The sequence below is a fragment of the Mastacembelus armatus genome, chromosome 18 (genome assembly GCF_900324485.2).
Source record: "Mastacembelus armatus chromosome 18, fMasArm1.2, whole genome shotgun sequence".
In the NCBI taxonomy this organism is placed as follows: Eukaryota; Metazoa; Chordata; class Actinopteri; order Synbranchiformes; family Mastacembelidae; genus Mastacembelus; species Mastacembelus armatus.
The window spans coordinates 5467083-5487227 of record NC_046650.1 but is presented as its reverse complement, the minus strand read 5'-3'; the positions used below and the strand labels follow the sequence as shown (position 1 = coordinate 5487227).

General features: G+C 42.0%; 1 pseudogene; it reads left to right on the top strand.

Moving 5' to 3' along the window:
* The first annotated feature begins 717 nt into the window (after positions 1-717).
* Positions 718-19835, top strand: LOC113144428 (up-regulator of cell proliferation-like; annotated as a pseudogene).
* Positions 19836-20145: the final 310 nt, after the last annotated feature.

Genomic DNA, 20145 nt, shown 5'->3' with positions numbered 1-20145 from the left:
TGAGGCTCTTTAAGTGCTCACTCACCTGTACTCAGGTTGGAAGAGGGAGGAGAGCTTGGGAAGCTGTAATTTTTGTTTACCACATGCATATATGCATTACTGTGTACACATCTCTATCTCTTGTGTATGTGTAACTGAAGCCGCTGTGACATACAGTATGTTTTTTTTTTTTTTACCTGCATTAAACATGAACATTATCTGGACCACCAGGTCACATACACACTCTATACAAATAGGACCCAATTTCCAATGCTCTCTCTAGTGACTTTAGGTAGATTTGAAAATAAGAGTATTTTGACATACTTTCTTGAAAAGTAATGCAATTATTTGAAAACACATCACTAACTGGGGAATTTTATTTGTTTGATATTTGTTTCTTCTATTGTCTTCTGTGATTATCATGGCATCAATGTTAAGATCCTAACACACTGTTTCAATTCTGCTGCACTGCAGAGAAACAGCTTCTGGTGCTAAATAATCTGAGGTGGGTTTCATTTTGTTTGTACTGGAAGCAGCAGGTTTCTGAGAAATCACATGATCCTTGACCTGTTAACCCAGACAGACCTGTTACAGGATCCAGTCATACAGTACTATTGTGGGTATGTCTGTTTAGTCAACCTACACCTTCCAGCGCCATAGGGCTTATTAAACCAAAAGTGAAAGTATCATCACCCAGCAGAATAAAAGGGGCTGCACTGGGCTTCATCTGCAGCAGCACTTCACATCTGAGCAGAGCAAATCTCATCTACAGAGGTGAGTTATATATACTGTTGTTTTGTCTGTCATTTCATCTAGTATGTGATTGACTGACTGTTATGTGAAGATTAATGTGATGCTGCAGAGCTTTTAGAAATCCTACTGTAAACTCTTATTTAAACCTAATACAGTGTCTGGACCAGGCCCAGGAATTGTTTTAGTCTTTCCACTGTTTTTGTCTTTTTTCCTTTAATGTATTTTTTATATTGCAACAGATCATTTATGATATATTCTTGAATTTAGTTGGGGACACTAATATATTCACTCACTATTGTGGTGAATATCACTTCAGTAAGCTACATTCATTCAGATGTTTAGGAAATAATACAATAAGTTCAGTACTGCATATTATGTGTTAGAAATAAGTTAGAAGTATAGATATAATAATAACAACAATAATAATAATAATAATAATAATACAGGATATTTAATTATTTGGTGGAATGAAGAGTTGTGTCTCTTTACCTTCAGTGAGAAGCTGTTTCAATAATCAGGAGAAGTGTGGGATGACTGACTAACCACAGTGGAGGTAAATATTTTGTCCATCTGCTAAAGAGGCAGAAAAATAAAATGGAAACACTCTCCTATATAAGTTAATTCATTACATTGCATCATATGTTTATCATTTATCAAGGAAATTGGTGATGAAGATATATGTATTGATCTTTACTGTGAGGAAACAACAGACCCTCCAACAGCAGTGATGGATGAACTTGACAGAGGTCAGCAGAAAGACACTAATTGATGTACAGTGTGTATGTAGGTAACTTTAATTAAAGCACTATGATCATCAGCATATTATTATTATTTCCACAGTTACCTGCTGTCCTGGGAGGATCAAAGTCTCTAATGTCAGCAGTGAGTCAGTGTCTCTGCATTTGGACACTCCTGCTGGTGAAGTGGAGAACTACACTGTGACCATTTCCAGGGAGGGGGAGATAGTTTCTGATGAACTGAAGAATCAAAGTATAGACACACCTGACATGGCAGCTACACATTCAAGTAAGTTATAGAAAATCAAACAATAAACAGTTTTGCACACTGCAGATAAGTGTTAGCAAAGAATAAGAATATATAATGGAAATATTATGGATCAATGCAAACATAAACCACTGGCAGTTTAAAGGACATCCTGTTTGTCTGATGAGCTGAATTGGATCTTTCCTGGGGTGTTGTAAACCATCCTGACTGCACTATAATGTTATGCCAGCTAAATAAATGACAATTCAAAATTGTCATTGAAGGGGCAGAGTTGATTCATGTATTTAATTAACCTGAACTCCACTCACAGTGATGACACTTCTACATGCTGCTGTTGGCAGAACATTGCATTTGAACTTGAGTCTTTAATGCTGGACCTTCTCTTGAAGCCCCCAGCTGTTTTTGCTTTTGAATTTGATAAAGTCAAATAATTTTCATTAACATCAGAAATTTTATTCACATTAGATATTACCACCAATGTGGTAAAACCAAAACCAAAAGCAACTGGGGTTTGTTACACTTCCACTGAGTCACATCACAGAATTGATAAACTGACAGACCTCCCCTCCACATGAAAATAGTGACTAAAAAAAAAAAAAAAAAAACTTGAAATGAATGAATGAATGAGTGAAAAACAAGCATTGACGAACCCAGAATGTTGTCATTGAAATAAATAACTTCGGCATTAAAAACGAAAGCCGTTTTTCGGTCGCTATCTAGTCCTACACCGTTCGACGTAGAAACGTCATTCAAACACCATCGCGTTCAGTTCGATGCTTTTGCTAACGGTTTGTATGGATCACGACCCCATCAACACAAGACCCCGGAAACTGAGTATAGAGGTAGCTTTAGAGTTTATTAAGTACAGGTAATGAAATGTAGGAGTGATGGGTGACCAAAGGAGACGGGTGCCGAACCAGGTGAGGAGTATGGAGCGTGTGGTTGCTTCGAGGGCCAGACACGGTACCGCCGAGTTGGTCCTCAGAGATGGGATGATCTCTCCGTATAATGCCCGCAGAGCAATATCTGACGGAATCCTTTTTCCTCTGTGGTCAGTCAGAGGTCCCGGTAGCCAGGAGGCTTGAAAACAGGAACAAACTAGTGATGGGCAAATGATACCGAGGCTTCGGAGCTTGTGTCACTCTTCCTGAAGCAGAGTGATTTGAAACACTGTGTCGGGGCTTGTATCAAAACACCAGTGTCACGTGACTGATCATCATCACTGTTTCGCTTCGCGCTTCATCGCTTCAAAATGTTTCAAAGCTTTTCATTGACTCATAGTCTTTCAGTGTGTGTCATTGACTCATGGCGTTTCAATGCATTCTGAGGCAATGACAGCTTGACAGGTTTGACAGATGTGAGTGGTTTGGTGCCATACCAGCTATATAAGATGCGTCATTCTGCTTCAGGATTTGGAGAGTGAGAGTGAGAGTATTTTGGCAAGTTTCACGGCGAGTCCCACCAATAAGCGACGTTCTAAAGTTTGGGATCATTTTGATCTCTGTCATGGGATTGACACAGTGCCAGTACTTCAGTCGTGCTCTTTAGAGGTTGCTATTGCTTCAGTTGTCCACCAGATGTCACCGTCACTGAAGTCTCGAAGCTTTGAATCTTTTTCAGCACAATTGTCAGGAAAGCCTCAGTGCTTCATGAGGCTTCACTTGCCCATCACTAGAACAAACACAACGCTAACTAGCTCCTCTTGAGCGGTTTCCAACAGTCAGTGATAGAAGTAAAAAACTTGCCGTGAACTGGTGATTCCTCCGAGCTTTTCAGCGGCCAAGATTTCAAGAACCATATCTCCGAAGTGTATTCCTCCGACTGAGGATATGGTAGCAGCAGTGTTGCCAACTCCTCAGTAAGAAAAGTCGCTATTGGCTGTCCTAAAAGTCGCTAGAAGTCGCTAAATGACGCCATCGTCTAATTTGCATAAATGTCATTTTGCTTGTCGATTTGTAATGGACACTGGGAGAAAGGAATAATATTGTGGGAGAGCTAAACAGTGAGTAAAAGACACTGTAAATATGATTAGAACTGGAACTGTATTTTCAGTTGATCATTTGTCAATTTGAATTTTAATTTCGCCATTTAAAAGACTATTTTTCAAAATAACCCAAATTACATATAATCAGTTTTGTCCTGTATTGTAACCCTCCTCCTTTATCTGGGCTTGGGACCAGCAAAGTGACCTAGACACAGTGGCGGAGTTACTTTTTTTTTTTTTGTATGTGTTTTTGTGTTTTTTATTCTTTTATTCTTAACTTTGTTTTAGCTCCACTTTGGACTGAAGCCTGGAGTATTTTTGACTGTATAGTTTTGACTGACATTGTGAGGTAGCACAGGTGACTGAGAACGTCTGATGCAGCGAGTCAAATGTTGACAATGATTTATTTTAGAGTGATAGTGTAGTAACTTAACATTTACATTTACTTGCCGCTCTGTAAACAAGGCGATTCATTTGCCATTTGACAGCGGTGTGGGGGGGGGGGGTCTCCTCCCCTCCTCTCTGCTCTAACTGCAGCTGCTGCGGGAGGCTACAGTGAGACTGACCGCATTTGAGTGCTTTGGGAGGGGGAGGGGCTCACAAAAGCACCGTGTCGTGTACAGTGTAGTAGAACGATATATGCTTTCACGTCGAAGTCTTCAAAAGTTGCGAAAAGTCGCTAGCAAAATCAGAAAAAGTAGCTAGATTTGTCGCTAGTTGCTTTTGACAAAAAAAGTCCACAAGGGGGATTAGAAAGTCGCTAAATATGGCGACTAAGTCGCCAAGTTGGCAGCACTGCCATAGGTCCACAGGTGACACAAATCAGCAATCATGCAAAGTTCAGTAAATTTAGCCCAGACATTTCCCGTTGTCCCTTCAAAATAAAACCACGGGACCGGAAACCTAGTTTCCTGAATGTCACGAGGAGAGGGTTGCTTCTACTTTTTATGGCGATATGTTTTAGATACTCCAAGTTTTGTTGGAATTTTTTCCTATAGGAATGAATGGAGAGAACGTCAACTTTGTCCTCTTTCAGCTTTAACTGTGTCAGCATACTTTCAGCTAGAAACACCATTCGACCTTTAAACGGGTCAGAAGGCACTAATCTATGTCTTGTATTTTACATTGGTCTCTATGGGAGAGAGAGTGGTGATGTCATCGCTAGTGTGGGAGAAGCTGTTAAGTTTATGGAAAACTTTTCTCTCTAACTCGCCGTCACGGCCACAATTTTGCTGTTCTCATTTTGATAGGACCTACAGTTTTTTCCACCAGGTGGCCAAACAGACAGAGAGTGACTGCTCAATCTCATTCACTCCCATTATAAAGAGCACTAGCATTTCTGGTGAAAAACACAAATGACGGCTGTTTCAAACTCGCCAGAAATGCTTACTTTTTTGGAATATCTTCACAAAAAAGTGGATCAGTGTCTTTGTTGAAGCCTCCTGGCACTGTTAGTGAAAGACTTATTTTGATAGGTCTTATAGTTTTTCTATAATCCTCCATTTTGTGAGGTGAAGTTTTCTCAGGTTCTCCTTTACTCAGCATGTTTAAAGCGCTGTGTCACTGTCCCTCCCCCTGCCACTGAGGCCTTGGGTCACCATAGCAACAGCTCAACACAAAGCAATAGCACAAAGCAATAGGACTTTGGCTACTGGCATTAGTTTGTTTTTAATGTCAGCCATTGTGTCTTCTCCCAGGAGGCCATGTCCGACCTTTCACAATAAAAGTCTACAATTTTTTTGTAGGAAGTTATTACACCTTTGTAAAGTATAATGAATATTGAAAATAAAGTTAGGATTGTAATCTGTGATCAGTGAGTCTCCTGCAACACTCTCTCCTTTCAAAATAAAAGCTGTTTTATAGCATTCTTTCAAAATAAAAGTGAAACAGCAACATAACCTTAAAACGGACTTTAGTAATTGGCATACAGCTTCAGGCAACAACTGAGGCCATTTTAAATGTCAGGCATGGTGTCTTCTTCAAGAGGACATGGTTGGACCTCCACAATAAAAGTCTACAGTTATTTACAGGAAGTTAATGCAGTGTTCCAAAGAATAACAAATATTGAAAACTAAAAGTTCAGATCTTAACTCAAGGTGACATGAGTCTCCTGCAGCGCGCAGCCTTTTCAAAAATAAAAGCCTTTTTATTTCACAGTTTCAAAATAAAAGCTAAGAAATGTTAATATTTGCTCTTTTCCACATTTTTCCAGCACAATTTTAAGGCCTTTTCTGAGTTTTACATTGGTTTCTATGGGAGTGGAATGTTCACAGCTAGAGTGGTGACATCATCACTAGAGTGGGAGAATCTGTTAAGTTTATTGAAAATTGTTCTCTGTAACTCGCCGTCACAGCTGCAATTTTGCATCTTCATACACCATTTTCTTAAAAGTAGTAGAGCTTTTTGTCTTCTTTCAGGTAATGCTGTTCTCATTTTGATAGGACCTACAGTTTTTCCACCACGTGGCCAAACCCACCGAGAGTGACTGCTCAATGTCTCATTCACTCCCATTATAAAAGAGCTCCAGGAGTTCTGGTAAAAAAAAAAACACAAATGAAGGCTGTTTCAAACTCGCCAGAAATGCTTCATTTTTATAATATATCTTCACAAAAAGTGGAACAATCTCTTTGTTGAAGCCTCCTGGCACTGTTAGTGAAAGAATTATTTTTATAGGTCTTATAGTTTTTCTATAGTCCTCCATTTTGTGAGGTGAAGTTTTGCCAGCTTCGCTACTACTGTGCCTATAATTTTGCCCCTCTTACTCTGGGCTTAGGTCACCATAGCAACAGCTCAAACAGCATTAGCAGGACAATAGCTGTCTGTAGTTGGTAATTAGAATGAGTGGCTGCCTAATGTCCACTGCTGTTACACATGGGGACCATTTTATAGAGCAAGTGAATGCACCTTTCTAAAGTATAATGAACACTCAAATACGGTTCCAAAGTATAGTGACTATTTAAACTTAAGATTTAGCTTTTAGTTGAGGGCCATCTCAATAAGTATATCATTCTAGTATAAGGTCCCAAGAGTCTCCTGCAGCACTTTGTCCTTTCTCTTAAAATGGATGTTGGCTATTGACATACAGCTTCAGGAACCAATTGAGGCCATTTTTAATGTCAGCCACACCAACAATCCTCATGTCCTCCTTCACTACAGCCAAGAACCTCCTCTTTGGTCTTCCTCTAGGCCTCCTTCCTGGCAGCTCTAACCTCAGCATTCTTTTACCAATATATTCACTGTCCCTCCTCTGAACATGTCCAAACCATCTCAATCTGGCTTCCCTGGCTTTTTCTCCAAAACATCTAACATGAGCTGTCCCTCATGTATTCATTCCTGATCCTATCTATCCTCGTTACTCCCAGAGAGAACCTCAACGTCTTCAGCTCTGCTACCTCCAGCTCTGCCTCCTGTCTTTTTCTCAGTGCCACTGTCTCTAAACCATACAACATTGCTGGTCTCACCACTGTCTTGTACACCTTTCCTTTCATTATTGCTGACACTCTTTTGTCACACATCACACCTGACACTTTCCTCCACCCGTTCCAACCTGCTTGCACATGTCTCTTCACTTCTTTTCCACACTCTCTGTTGCTCTGGACTGTTGACCCTAGGTACTTAAAATCCTCCACCTTCTTCACCTCTACTCCCTGTAACCTCACCGTTATACTTGAGTTCCTCTCATTTACACACATGTACTCTGTTTTACTGTGGCTCAGCTTCATTCCTCTCCTTTCCAGAGCAAATCTCCACCTCTCTAGATTTTCCTCCACCTGCTCCTTGCTCTCACTACAGATGACAATGTCATCTGCAAACATCATGGTCCACGGAGATTCCTGTCTAACCTCATCTGTCAGCCTATCCATCACCACAGCAAACAAGAAGGGGCTCAAAGCCGTTCCTTGGTGCAGCCCCACCTCCACCTTGAACTCCTCTGTCACCCCTACAGCACACCTCACCACTGTCTTACAGCTCTCATACATGTCCTGCACCACTCGAACATACTTCTCTGCCACTCCAGACTTCCTTATACAAAACCACAGCTCCTCTCTCGGCACCCTGTCATACGCTTTTTACAAATCTACCAAGACACAATGCAGCTCCTTCTGGCCTTCTCTGTACTTCTCCATCAGAATTCTTAAAGCAAATATTGCATCTGTGGTTCTCTTTCTTGGCATGAAACCATACTGCTGCTCACAAATGCTCACTTCTGACCTCAGCCTAGCCTCCACTACTCTTTCCAATAACTTCATTGTGTGACTCATCAGCTTTATTCCTCTGTAGTTTCCACAACTCTGCACATCTCCCTTGTTCTTAAAGATGGGCACCAGTACACTTCTCCTCCATTCCTCAGGCATCTTCTCACTCTCCAAGATCTTAAGTAGCCCAGTCAAAAACTCTATTGCCACCTCTCCTAAACACTTCCATACCTCCACAGGTATGTCATCCGGACCAACTGCCTTTCCACTCTTCATCCTCTTCAACACCTTCCTCACTTCATCCCTACTGATCTTTGCTACTTCCTGCTCCACAACAGTCGCCTCTTCTACTCTGTGCTCTCTAACATTTTCCTCATTCATCAACTCTTCAAAATATTACTTCCATCTTTCCATCACACTTGTGGCACCTGCCAACACATTTCCATCCCTGTCCTTGATCACCCTAACCTGCTGCACATCCTTCCCATCTCTGTCTCTCTGCCTCGCCAACCTGTACAAATCCACCTCTCCCTCCTTAGAGTCATCTGGAAGAACCCCCTGACCTCCCAGAGCCTGTTTCAGCTCCTCCCTGAAAGCCACACAACACTCTTCCTTTTTCAACTTCCACCACTTGGTCCTCTGCTCTGTCCTTGTCCTCTTCATCTTCCTCACCACAACATCCTACACACCTCCATCCTATGCCGTCTAGCTACACTCTCCCCAACCACCTCTTTGCAGTCACTGATCTCTTTCAGGTTGAAACATTGAAACATCTGCACAAGATGTAATCAACTTGTGTGCTCCTGCCTCCACTCTTATATGTCACCCTATGCTCCTCCCTTTTCTGGAAAAATGTGTTCACTACAGCCATTTCCATCCTTTTTGCAAAGTCTACCACCATCTGTCTTTCTGTATTCCTGTCCTGCATACCAAACTTACTCATCACTTCCTCGTCACCTCTGTTTCCCTCACCACCATGTCCATTGAAGTCTGCTCCAATCACCACTCTCTCACCATTAAGGATACCCTGAATCACCTCATCCATCTCCCTCCAGAATTTCTCCTTCTCTTCTAACTCATTCTACCTGTGGGGCATAACCACTGACAACATTCAACATCACACCTTCAACTTCCAGCTTCAGACTCATCACCCTATCTGACACTCTCTTCACCTCCAGAACATTCCTAGCAAAATCCTCCTTCAGGATCACTCCTACTCCATTCCTCTTTCCGTCCACACCATGATAAAACAGCTTGAACCCTGCTCCTAATCTATAGGCCTTGCTACCTTTCCACCTGGTCTCCTGAACACACAAGATATCCACTAGTGGTGGGTGATACTGCAAGCTTTGGTGTCGATCCGATACCAAGTAAATACTGGGCCAGTATCGCCGATATCGATACCGATACTTTTTGACATTAAATACATTATCAAATATAAATACATGTTCATGACTTTCAGGTGTTTTGTGTCAACCACACGCTGCTCCTCTTTCTTGCTTCCATACTTCTGCTTCGTCTCTGTGTCCTCCTCCTGCTTGTTTGTTTGCTGGCCTGAGTCGCTGAGTCACGTGAAATATCAAAGCAAGAGGGAGGGGGGTGTTGGTGTGTGCCTGCTTCGCTCTACAATTCAATTCAATTCAATTCAATTCAATTCAATTCAATTTTATTTGTATAGCGCCAAATCACAATACAAATCATCTCAAGGCACTTTACAAAAACTAAAACTAAAAACCCAACAATTCCCTTATGAGCAAGCACTTGGCGACAGTGGAGAGGAAAAAACTCCCTTTAACGGAAGAAAAAAAAACCTCCAGCAGAACCGGGCTCAGTTTGGGCGGCCATCTGCCTCGACCGGTTGGGGTGAGTGGATAGAGCAGAGAGAAAAGAACAGCAACAATAAACAACAAATAGACACTGCAAGTTGGTGGGGCCAGTAACTGCACATCAGCGATAAACAGCTCCAGGACCAGGGACACCTGCAGAAGGTACAGAGAGAGAGAGAGAGAGAGGGAGGGAGAGAGCACAAACTAGGGGAGAGAGAGAGCACAAGGTTAGTAACATTCAATGGTGGAATATACATGAGGTGGGAGAGAAGGGGGGGGGGGGTAGGGTAGGAGAGCTCAGTGCACCGATGGTCCTCGGGCAGTCTAGGCCTATAGCAGCATAACTAACTAAGGGATGGTTCTACAAGACCGGCATACAGGAACAGGCACGCCACTTACACACAGCCACTTACTTAGAAATGCAGACAGACAAGATAGTTAGGTCGCCTCTTTGAAAAACGGCAGCAGTGCATACGGGAGTAAAAATTCAACCATAGTATCGATATTAGGATCGATACGCCCACCCCTATATCCACCTTTCTTCTCTCCATCATAACATCCAACTCTCTAGTTTTCCCTGACAAAGTTCCTACATTCAAAGTCCCTACTCTAAGTCCTACACTCCTGCCCTTCCTCTTCTCTCTTTGCCTACGAACACGCCTTCCTCCTCTCCTTCTTCGACCAACAGTAGTCCAATTTCCACTGGCACCCTGTAAGTCTACAGCACCAGTGGCGGTCGTTGTTAACCCGGGCCGCGACCGATCCGGTATGGAAGTCATATTTGTGATTAGCATGTTTGATTTGGCTGAAATTTTACGTCGAAGCCCTTCCTGACACAACCTTCTGCATTTACTCGGACTTGGGACCGGCACATGAAGACACTGGATTGTGCCCCCCTGTGGTTGCATTTTTGTGAACTATAAGGAATATTCAAAATTCTAGTATAGATTCTAGTATAATATCCCATGAGTCTCTTGCAGCACTTTGTCCTTTCAAAATAAAAGCCGTTTTATAGCATTTTCTCAAAATAAAAGACCTGAAACAGCAAAATGATCTTAAAATAGACGAATACAGCTTCAGGCACCAACTGAGGTCATTTTTAACATCAGCCATGGTGTCTACTCCCAGGACATGGTCACAATAAAAGTCTACAGCCGCCCAATGAAGCAGTCTCCAGAACCCAGTTTCCTCTCTGGCATCCTGAACATCAGTGCGTCAGCGTCCCCACTAAGGTTCCTCCCCAACATCCAGATCCTCAGTGCGCCGATGACAGGGCCCCAGTCCTTCATCCAGAACCTCAGTGTGCCAACGAGGTCGTCCCCGCTGAGGTTTGAGCCCTGCTTCCAGAACTTCTGTGTGCTGATGAAGCCGTCCCTGCTGAGGTTTGTCTCCAGCTGCCCAGACCTCAGTGTGCTGACGTTCCTCTCAGGACTCCCGAACCTTGGCATTCCAGCGAAGGCGCCCATGCGAGGTCCAGTCGCCAGTTCCAGTCCCTCGAAGTTGGGGCGAAGGCGCTCACACCGAGGTCCAGCTTCAGGTCCCCAACCCTTGGCACTTCGACGAAGGCATCCACGCTGAGGTCCGGTCCTGGTCTCCTGAGCCCCGGCGTTTCAGCGAAGATACCCACTGCGAGGCACACTCCCGGTCTCCAGACCACTGTCTTTCCTGGGAAGGCACCCATGCCGAGGCACCCCCCTGGTCTCCAAAGCCTCTGCACCCCGCCAAGGTTCCTCCCCAGCTCCCTGACCCTCAGCGGACCAATGAGGATATCCCTGCTGAGGCTATTCTCCGGTCTCCTGGACCTCAGCGGGCTGACAAGCACGTCACTGCTGAGGCCTGGTCTCTACTTCCTGGACCTTTGTTTCCCAGACCTCAGGGCCCCAGGGTGCTGAGGGAGGACTTCTAACAGGGAACCCCTTTCCAGAGCCTTGTCTTTGCCCCAGTGGGTCGGCGGGAACTGTCAACGCCACTGCTTCCCTGGAAACTATCAACGTGTCTCAGTGGGTTACCTGGAGGCGCCGACGACACTGCACCTCCATACCCTGGGCTTTGCCACAGTGGATTTTGTGTTTTGATTTTGTTTTTAGTGCAAAATATTATTTTTAATTGCCAAAGTTTAACTGTCACTGTTCTGGCTCATCCACCAAGGATCTGCTTTGGTTTTACTTTTGGGTCACAGAGTATTGTGGCATGATTTATACAAAAAAATGTTGTTCTTTTTTTTTGTTATAGTGTTGATATGTGTCCAACAACTCCAGACACAGTGTGTATTAGGGAAAGGTAACAACAGAAACAGTCTAACAAATGAATAACAAATGTACTGTAGTTCATCAATGTGGAATATTATACAGTGTCAGAAAGTACCCTTGATTAAGTGGTGGGTGCGTTTAAATCTTTAATTTTAACTTTATGTTATACTCACAACATGTTTCTCTCTTTTTTCCCTCCTGTTTACCTAACCTTTCTCCTTATACATTCCTGAACAACATCTTAAGACCATAGTAATCATAAGTATTCGCATTTTGCACTAGTGGATCTAAATCAGGTTGTAGGCAAGAAACAAGACCAAGAGACAAAAAAGTAGAGAGTAGACATTTTATTGAAAACTGCATTTGAACTCAAACAGGCTGTTCATCAGCTGATCTTTAGCGCAAAAAACCCAAAACAGAACTAAAAGCGTCAAACGAATAGTGGGGCTACTCACTTCTGAGTCCTTAGTGTGTAGCATTTTTATAATAAGAAAACTTCTGGGAGCATTTATGTGCACTAATTGAACAAAAAGTCAAAAATAAATAAGTAAATGAAAATGTAGATTAGCTTGAATACAAGTTTAAATTCCACTTTATACACTGTGCCACATTCGCATCATTCATACATATATACAGTGGGTACGGAAAGTATTCAGACCCCTTTAAATTTTTCAGTCTTTGTGTCATTGCAGCCATTTGCCAAAATCAAAAAAGTTCATTTTATTTCTCATTAATGTACACTCAGCAACCCATCTTGACAGAAAAAAACAGAAATGTAGAAATTTTTGCAAATTTATTAAAAAAGAAAAACTGAAATATCACATGGTCATAAGTATTCAGACCCTGTGCTCAGTATTGAGTAGAAGCACCCTTTTGAGATACTACAGCCATGAGTCTTCTTGGGAATGATGCAACAAGTTTTTCACACCTGGATTTGGGGATCCTCTGCCATCCTTCCTTGCAGATCCTCTCCAGTTCTGTCAGGTTGGATGGTGAACGTTGGTGGACAGCCATTTTCAGGTCTCTCCAGAGATGCTCAATAGGGTTTAGGTCAGGACTCTGGCTGGGCCAGTCAAGAACAGTCACAGAGTTGTTCCGAAGCCACTCCTTTGTTATTTTAGCTGTGTGCTTAGGGTCATTGTCCTGTTGAAAGGTGAACCTTCGGCTCAGTCTGAGGTCCTGAGCACTCTGGAAGAGGTTTTCTTCCAGGATATCTCTGTACTTGGCCACATTCATCTTTCCTTCAATTGCAACCAGTCGTCCTGTCCCTGCAGCTGAAAAACATCCCACATGATGCTCCCACCACCATGTTTCACTGCAGGGATTGTATTGGACAGGGGATGAGCAGTGCCTGGTTTTCTCCACACATACCGCTTAGAATTAACGCCAAAAAGTTCAATCTTGGTCTCATCAGACCAGAGAATCTTATTTCTCATAGTCTGAGAGTCCTTCATGTGTATTTTGGCAAACTCTATGCAGGCTTTCATGTGTCTTGCACTGAGGAGAGGCTTCCGTCGGGTCACTCTGCCATAAAGCCCCGACTGGTGGAGGGCTGCAGTGATAGTTGACTTTGTGGAACTTTCTCCCATCTCCCTACTGCATCTCTGGAGCTCAGCCACAGTGATCTTTGGGTTCTTCTTTACCTCTCTCACCAAGGCTCTTCTCCCACGATTGCTCAGTTTGGCTGGACGGCCAGGTCTAGGAAGAGTTCTGGTCGTCCCAAACTTTTTCCATTTGAGGATTATGGAGGCCACTGTGCTCTTAGGAACCTTGAGTGCTGCAGAAATTCTTTTGTAACCTTGGCCAGATCTGTGCCTTGCCACAATTCTGTCTCTGAGCTCCTTGGGCAGTTCCTTCGACCTCATGATTCTCATTTGCTCTAACATGCACTGTGAGCTGTAAGGTCTTATATGGACAGGTGTGTGCCTTTCCTAATCAAGTCCAATCAGTTTAATTAAACACAGCTGGACTCCAATGAAGGAGCAGAACCATCTCAAGGAGGATCAGAAGAAATGGACAGCATGTGAGTTAAATATGAGTGTCACTGCACAGGGTCTGAATACTTATGACCATGTGATACTTCAGTTTTTCTTTTTTAATAAATTTGCAAAAATTTCTACATTTCTGGTTTTTTCTGTCAAGATGGGGTGCTGAGTGTACATTAATGAGAAATAAAATGAACTTTTTTGATTTTGGCAAACGGCTGCAATGACACAAAGAGTGAAAAATTTAAAGGGGTCTGAATACTTTCCGTACCCACTGTATATATGAATGAATTTATGTTTGTCCATTTGAAATAACAATCATCTTCATGCCCACAGAGACACAACTGCAGAGCCTGTTGGAGGATCTGGGGTTGGAGCAGCACTACAGAGAGAAGCTGTCACTGAGCAGAATACTTCAGATTGATGAGAAGACCATTACTGATGAACCTGCCAAGTCTAATTCAGATCTTCCATGGTATTTTCTGAAGAAACTGATGATGGTTAATGTGACAGCCAGGGATGTGAAATGTACATCAGAAGGTGAATCAACCAGTGATGCTGTGTGTGGGATTAAAGAGTTAGATTTTGCAGACCTGCTTGACAGTCCAAACTCAGGTGATGTGCTGAACCCCCTCGACATAATCACTGCTCTGTTTCTGGTTTCTGATGGTTTTGTCCGACAGGAAATGGCACTCAAAATGTCTATGTGTCAGTTTTCTGTACCTCTGCTGCTTCCTAACTCTGACACACAACAGTCCACACTCATGCTGTGGGCCATGAGAGACATTGTTAAGAAGTACAGACCTCAGTCACTCTCAGAATCCAAAGGCTTCAATGAAGACAGAATTGTTCTCTCTGATCTTCCAATGATATCTTTTGTGAGACTGGGTGAGTGCTCCCTGTCCAAGTCAGAGATCCTCAATAAGCTTCTGAGCAGTTCTCAGCAGTACCATGACACCTTTGTTCACTGTAACATGCAGGGTGGTGACAGTCCAAGAAGAATTTCCAGTGGACTGGTTGAAATTACTTGGTATCTTCCTTGTGGAAACAAAAACATTGATATTTTCAGTGAGCCAGTAGCTGTAGCTAACCTTCATGGAGATGTTGCTTCATTCAAAACACAATTTTCTTTTTTGTGTCAGACATCTGCAGCAGTTTTTGTGTTCTTTGACAATTTGGACTCTGAAAGTGAACTGCTTATTAACCAGCACCACAAGGCACAGATCTTCTTGGTGGGCAACCATCAAAGCAAAGGTTTCAGTTTAGATGCTCTAAAAACAACAGCAACTAAGTTGAACCTGAATAGTAACAACATTATTATTAAGACCAAGCAGAAAAATGATGCAGAGTTTGTCAAAAAATTGAGGGAAACAGTCAGTAACGTAGTCGAGAACTCAAAGATGAAGATGAAAATAGAGCAGATGGCTGACATTGCCCATGAACTGGGAATCTCAGTTGATGAGGATTGTCCACAGTGCCAGGTTGCCAAGTTAAATGCAGATGCCATCACTGCAGAAATTCAAGACATCCCAAATTACAAAGAAGCACAGCTTCCCCTGCAAGGCCAAATATGGAAGGAACTGACAAGTTTAGAGAAGGAGGAGTTTCGTCTTCGAAAAGTTGGGACTCAAGACATAGAAATGTACAAAAGTGATCTTCAGGAAAAGAAAAAAGAACTTCGGAAACAACAGAACTCTTATGACATTTCAACAGCAATGTCATGTTTCATCAGTGCTATATCAAGGCCAGGAACAGAGAGATGTTATTTCCTGAAATGGATGTGAATGAACCTTGATAACCTGTCTCGAGAAAAACTGTCTGACCTCAGAGAGCAGTACAAAAGGAAATGCAAGGACTCTGAGAAGAAAGAGGAGATTAAAGACATTGACAAACAACTTTCCAACAGCTCACTGGGGACTGAACACTTCTTCCGTGAAATGGGTCAAATCTATGAAGCTTCGCTTTCCCTTCCAGAAACATCCCCATCACGTCAACAACTGAAGCATCTGCCCAAACTGTGTGCAGAGTTACTGCGTGATGGATTTCCTCTTGAGCTGGTAGATGGAGATGCATCCAACATACCTCTCAGATGGGTCAGTGACGTCCTCGCTCAGCTCAGTGACTTGGTGTCTCCACAGAACAAGATCCTGGTAGTCACAGTTCTTGGAGTTCAGAGCACAGGAAAGTCCACTCTCCTTAACACCATGTTTGGAGTGCAGTTTGCAGTCAGCAGTGGTCGATGTACTCGAGGTGCTTTTATGTTGCTGCTCAGAATCAATGAAGATGTTAAAAAAGTTCTCAATTGTGACTTCATGGTGATCATTGACACTGAGGGCTTAAAGTCACCAGAACTGGCACAGCTGGATGACAGTTATGAGCACGACAATGAGCTAGCAACACTTGTTGTGGGGCTGAGTGATATCACCATTATCAACATTGCAATGGAGAACTCAACAGAAATGAAGGACATTCTCCAAATAGTTGTGCATGCTTTTCTCAGGATGAAAGAGGTTGGCAAGAAGCCCAAATGTCAGTTTGTCCACCAGAATGTGTCTGATGTTTCAGCCCATGAGAAGAACTCAAGAGACAGGAAAATACTGTTTCAGCAGCTAAATGAGATGACCCAGGCTGCAGCCAAAATGGAAAAGAAAGAGGAGTACAAGAGCTTCACGGATGTAATGGAGTATAGTCCAGACACCGGGAACTGGTATGTTCCTGGACTCTGGAATGGAAACCCACCAATGGCACCAGTCAATGCAGGTTACAGTGAGGCTGTATATGAGTTCAAGAAAAACATCATCCAACTACTGGGAAGCTGTAAATCATCTGCTAATAAAATCTTGGACTTTACAGAGTGGATGACCAGCCTGTGGAGGGCAGTAAAACATGAAAACTTCATCTTCAGCTTCAGAAACAGCCTAGTGGCTGATGCATACATGAGGCTGTGCACAGAGTTCAACAAATGGGAATGGGAATTCAAGAAAGACATGTACACATGGGTTACAAATGCTGAAACAAGGATTTCAAATTTTGGTACAGCTGCTACAACATCTGAAACATCTGACATCAGAAAACTTCTCATGGATTTGAAAACTGAAGCCTGTTTAGTTCTGTCTAATGGGGAGACAAAGCTTGTTGATAATCTGACACAGTACTTCACACAAACAGAAGGTCATGTCTGTCTGGTAGAAAGATACAAAGCCGACTTTGAAAACAGTGCAAAAAGCCTTGGAAAAGAAATGAAGAGCTCAGTGTTTCATCAGCTGGAAGCAGCAGCTGACATCAGACAGGGACAGACAGAAGTTGATAGAATCAAGCAGGATCACACAAAAGAAATAGAGAAGGCAGTGTGTGCACTGATTGATGAATGTCGGAAGAGAAATGTCCAGATGACAGACGACGAACTGGACAAAGAATTTGAAAAGATGTGGAATGAAACACTGAAGAAACTTTCTTTTTCTGAACAGAAGGCAACAGATGTTTTCAGCAGTGTGTCCCACTATCTGAGAATGAACCTGTCACATAAGGGAAGTCATGCACATCAGTTGTTAAATCAAAAAAAACTGCGTGATTGTGGACTGGAGCCTTTCAAATATACAGCTGAAGGATATGTTAAACGTAGATTAAGGAAGTTCTTTAACTGCCAAGATTACACAGTGGCTGTGCAAAATTTGGCTGACAGCATCATAGATGCCTGCACACAGTTTGTGACTGAAAAACAGGAAAGAAAAACCAATTACCATGAAACTTACATCCAGGACATCCTACACATGATTGATGAGAGGCTGCAAAACAACCAGGATCTTAATCCAGGCACAGAGTTTGAAGTTTCTCTAAAACAGCACATCTGTGGAGCTGCAGCCAGACACTTCCAGAAAATGCATGAAGATTTCCTCCAGGTGAATGATCCTTACAGATGTCTGATGAAAAACAAGGAGAAGTTTCGTGCTGATTTTAAAGATGTGTTCCATGAACGAGACCAGTGCCAAAAGAAGGCAGAAGAGTTCACCAACCAATGTCTGAAACCTGCAGTTGAAGACTTTGTCAACCGTTTCCTGGGTCCTAGTGTCACTGATGAAATGCTGACAATACAAGACAAGTTCAGTACACGAATGTCCTTACAGTTTTCAGTTTTACAGGATTTGCTTTTACAGGAAGACTTTGGAAAGTATGTGAGCTACATTTCCTCATATGAGGAGTATGTGAAAAAGTGGATTCTTGACCAAATAGTGAATCACTTCTCAGATGGATCTAAAATGTCTGAATTTGAGGATCAACATCTTCAGTCAAGTATCAGCAGCATAAATGATGCCATCAAAAAGGCCAAAATGAAAAATAGCAGCAGCCTGAAGACATTTGTTGAAAATATCTGCAAGGAACTTGGTGATAAACTGGTCATTTCCCAGGATGCACTTGGTGCCTTTATGATCCTGAACACTGCTGACCCAGAACAGTTTGCTCACTGGCTCACAGTGTCTCTCAGTGAGATGGGACAAGCTCTGAAAGAAAAGTTTAAAGAATCAGACATCTGGACAAAACTAAATAAACTTCACCTGAAGCCTCAGACTGAGCTGTTCAACAGACTGATTGGATGTGGTAAACAGTGTCCATTCTGCAAAGCACCTTGTGATGCAGGAGGAACAAACCATGAAGAACATCAGGCTTCGCTACACCGACCTGAGGGTCTGGGTAGATACCGATGGATGTCAACAGGAAAACTTCTCACTGACATATGCTCATCTCTTGTGAACAGTGATGTAAAATTTATCTGCAATGAAACACAATATAAATGGCATCCTTACAAGCGTTACAGAGAAATCTTCCCAGACTGGAAAATTGTTTCAGATGTAAGTCTAGAAGCATCAGACTACTGGAAATATGTGATGACAAAGTTCAATGATCGATTTGCCAAAGAATACACTGCAAAGCCTGCTGAGATTCCTCACACTTGGAAGAGTATCCAACGTAACCAGGCAGAAGAGAGTCTCAAAGTGTCATTTTTCATGAAGTGACAATATTCCTCCTCCTTTTGCTTTTAACGTGGACGGAGGAAAACTCTCCTCTTATGAATATTTTGTCTTTATGTTATAGCATATAGGAACATACTGTTTTTTTTTTTACCACTTTGGCAAATAGGGAAATAAAAGAAAATCACAGTAACTATGTAAAATCCTCTACAGCAAATATGTGATGACAAGGTTGAATGAGAACTTTGCCCAAACAAACAAACCAAAAAAAAAAAGCAAAGTCCACTGACAATCCTAAAGAGTGAAAATATATGAAAGGTAGCTGATATTTCTCATGTCTGGATAACTGTTACCATAACCAGTCAGAAATGAATCTCAAAGTGTCATTTTTCATCAATTAAGATTAATAATATTCTTCTTCACAGTGCTTTAGTGCAGAGTAATTCTTTTTAGTGCAGTCAAATCCTCCTCTTCTTTTTTCTTTGTTAAACTAGGAACATACTGTATTTACAGTATTTCAGCACTGTGGTTTATAGGGAAATACAAAAAAATCACAACAAAAAACATCTAATATGATGACAAAGTTCAGTACTGACGTCTGCTCATGCTCCTTCAGCATGGGAAGATATTTCGGCAAAGCAAACAGACAAAAGCCTGAAAGAATCATTTACAATCAAGTGACAGACAACATGACCCAAATGTGCAGGTTCATAAGAGAAGTTTTAATAAAGTCCAATACACAAATATTTCCATACTGCAGTGACAGAGCAACAAAAGAAAAATACTGTACGAACTGTTTCCCTAGACAAATGCATTTTTCAGTCCTACTACATTATTTGGTTATTTTTGCATTTAATTAAAGGTCATTCAGTTTTATATTTCATATATTGGGAACATTTTCTTTTAATCGAACATTAAGCCACTTGTATTTTTAAATGAATTACAATTTTTCTTAGACTGTTTATTTGTGCTGTAATTGAGCTTATGTTTTTTGTGTAAATGATTTTGTCTGAATTTAAAATGTAAGGTGGCAATTTTCACATTTTTAAAGGAACTCAACAATCATTCATTCTACCTGTGGTATTGTCAGTGTACATACCTCACTTACTGAATAAAGAGACAAAATCAGCAGACTGGTTATGAATGTCTTTAATGTTTCCCAGGTCAGAATCACAGCATACAGTGTATAATAACTTCTAAA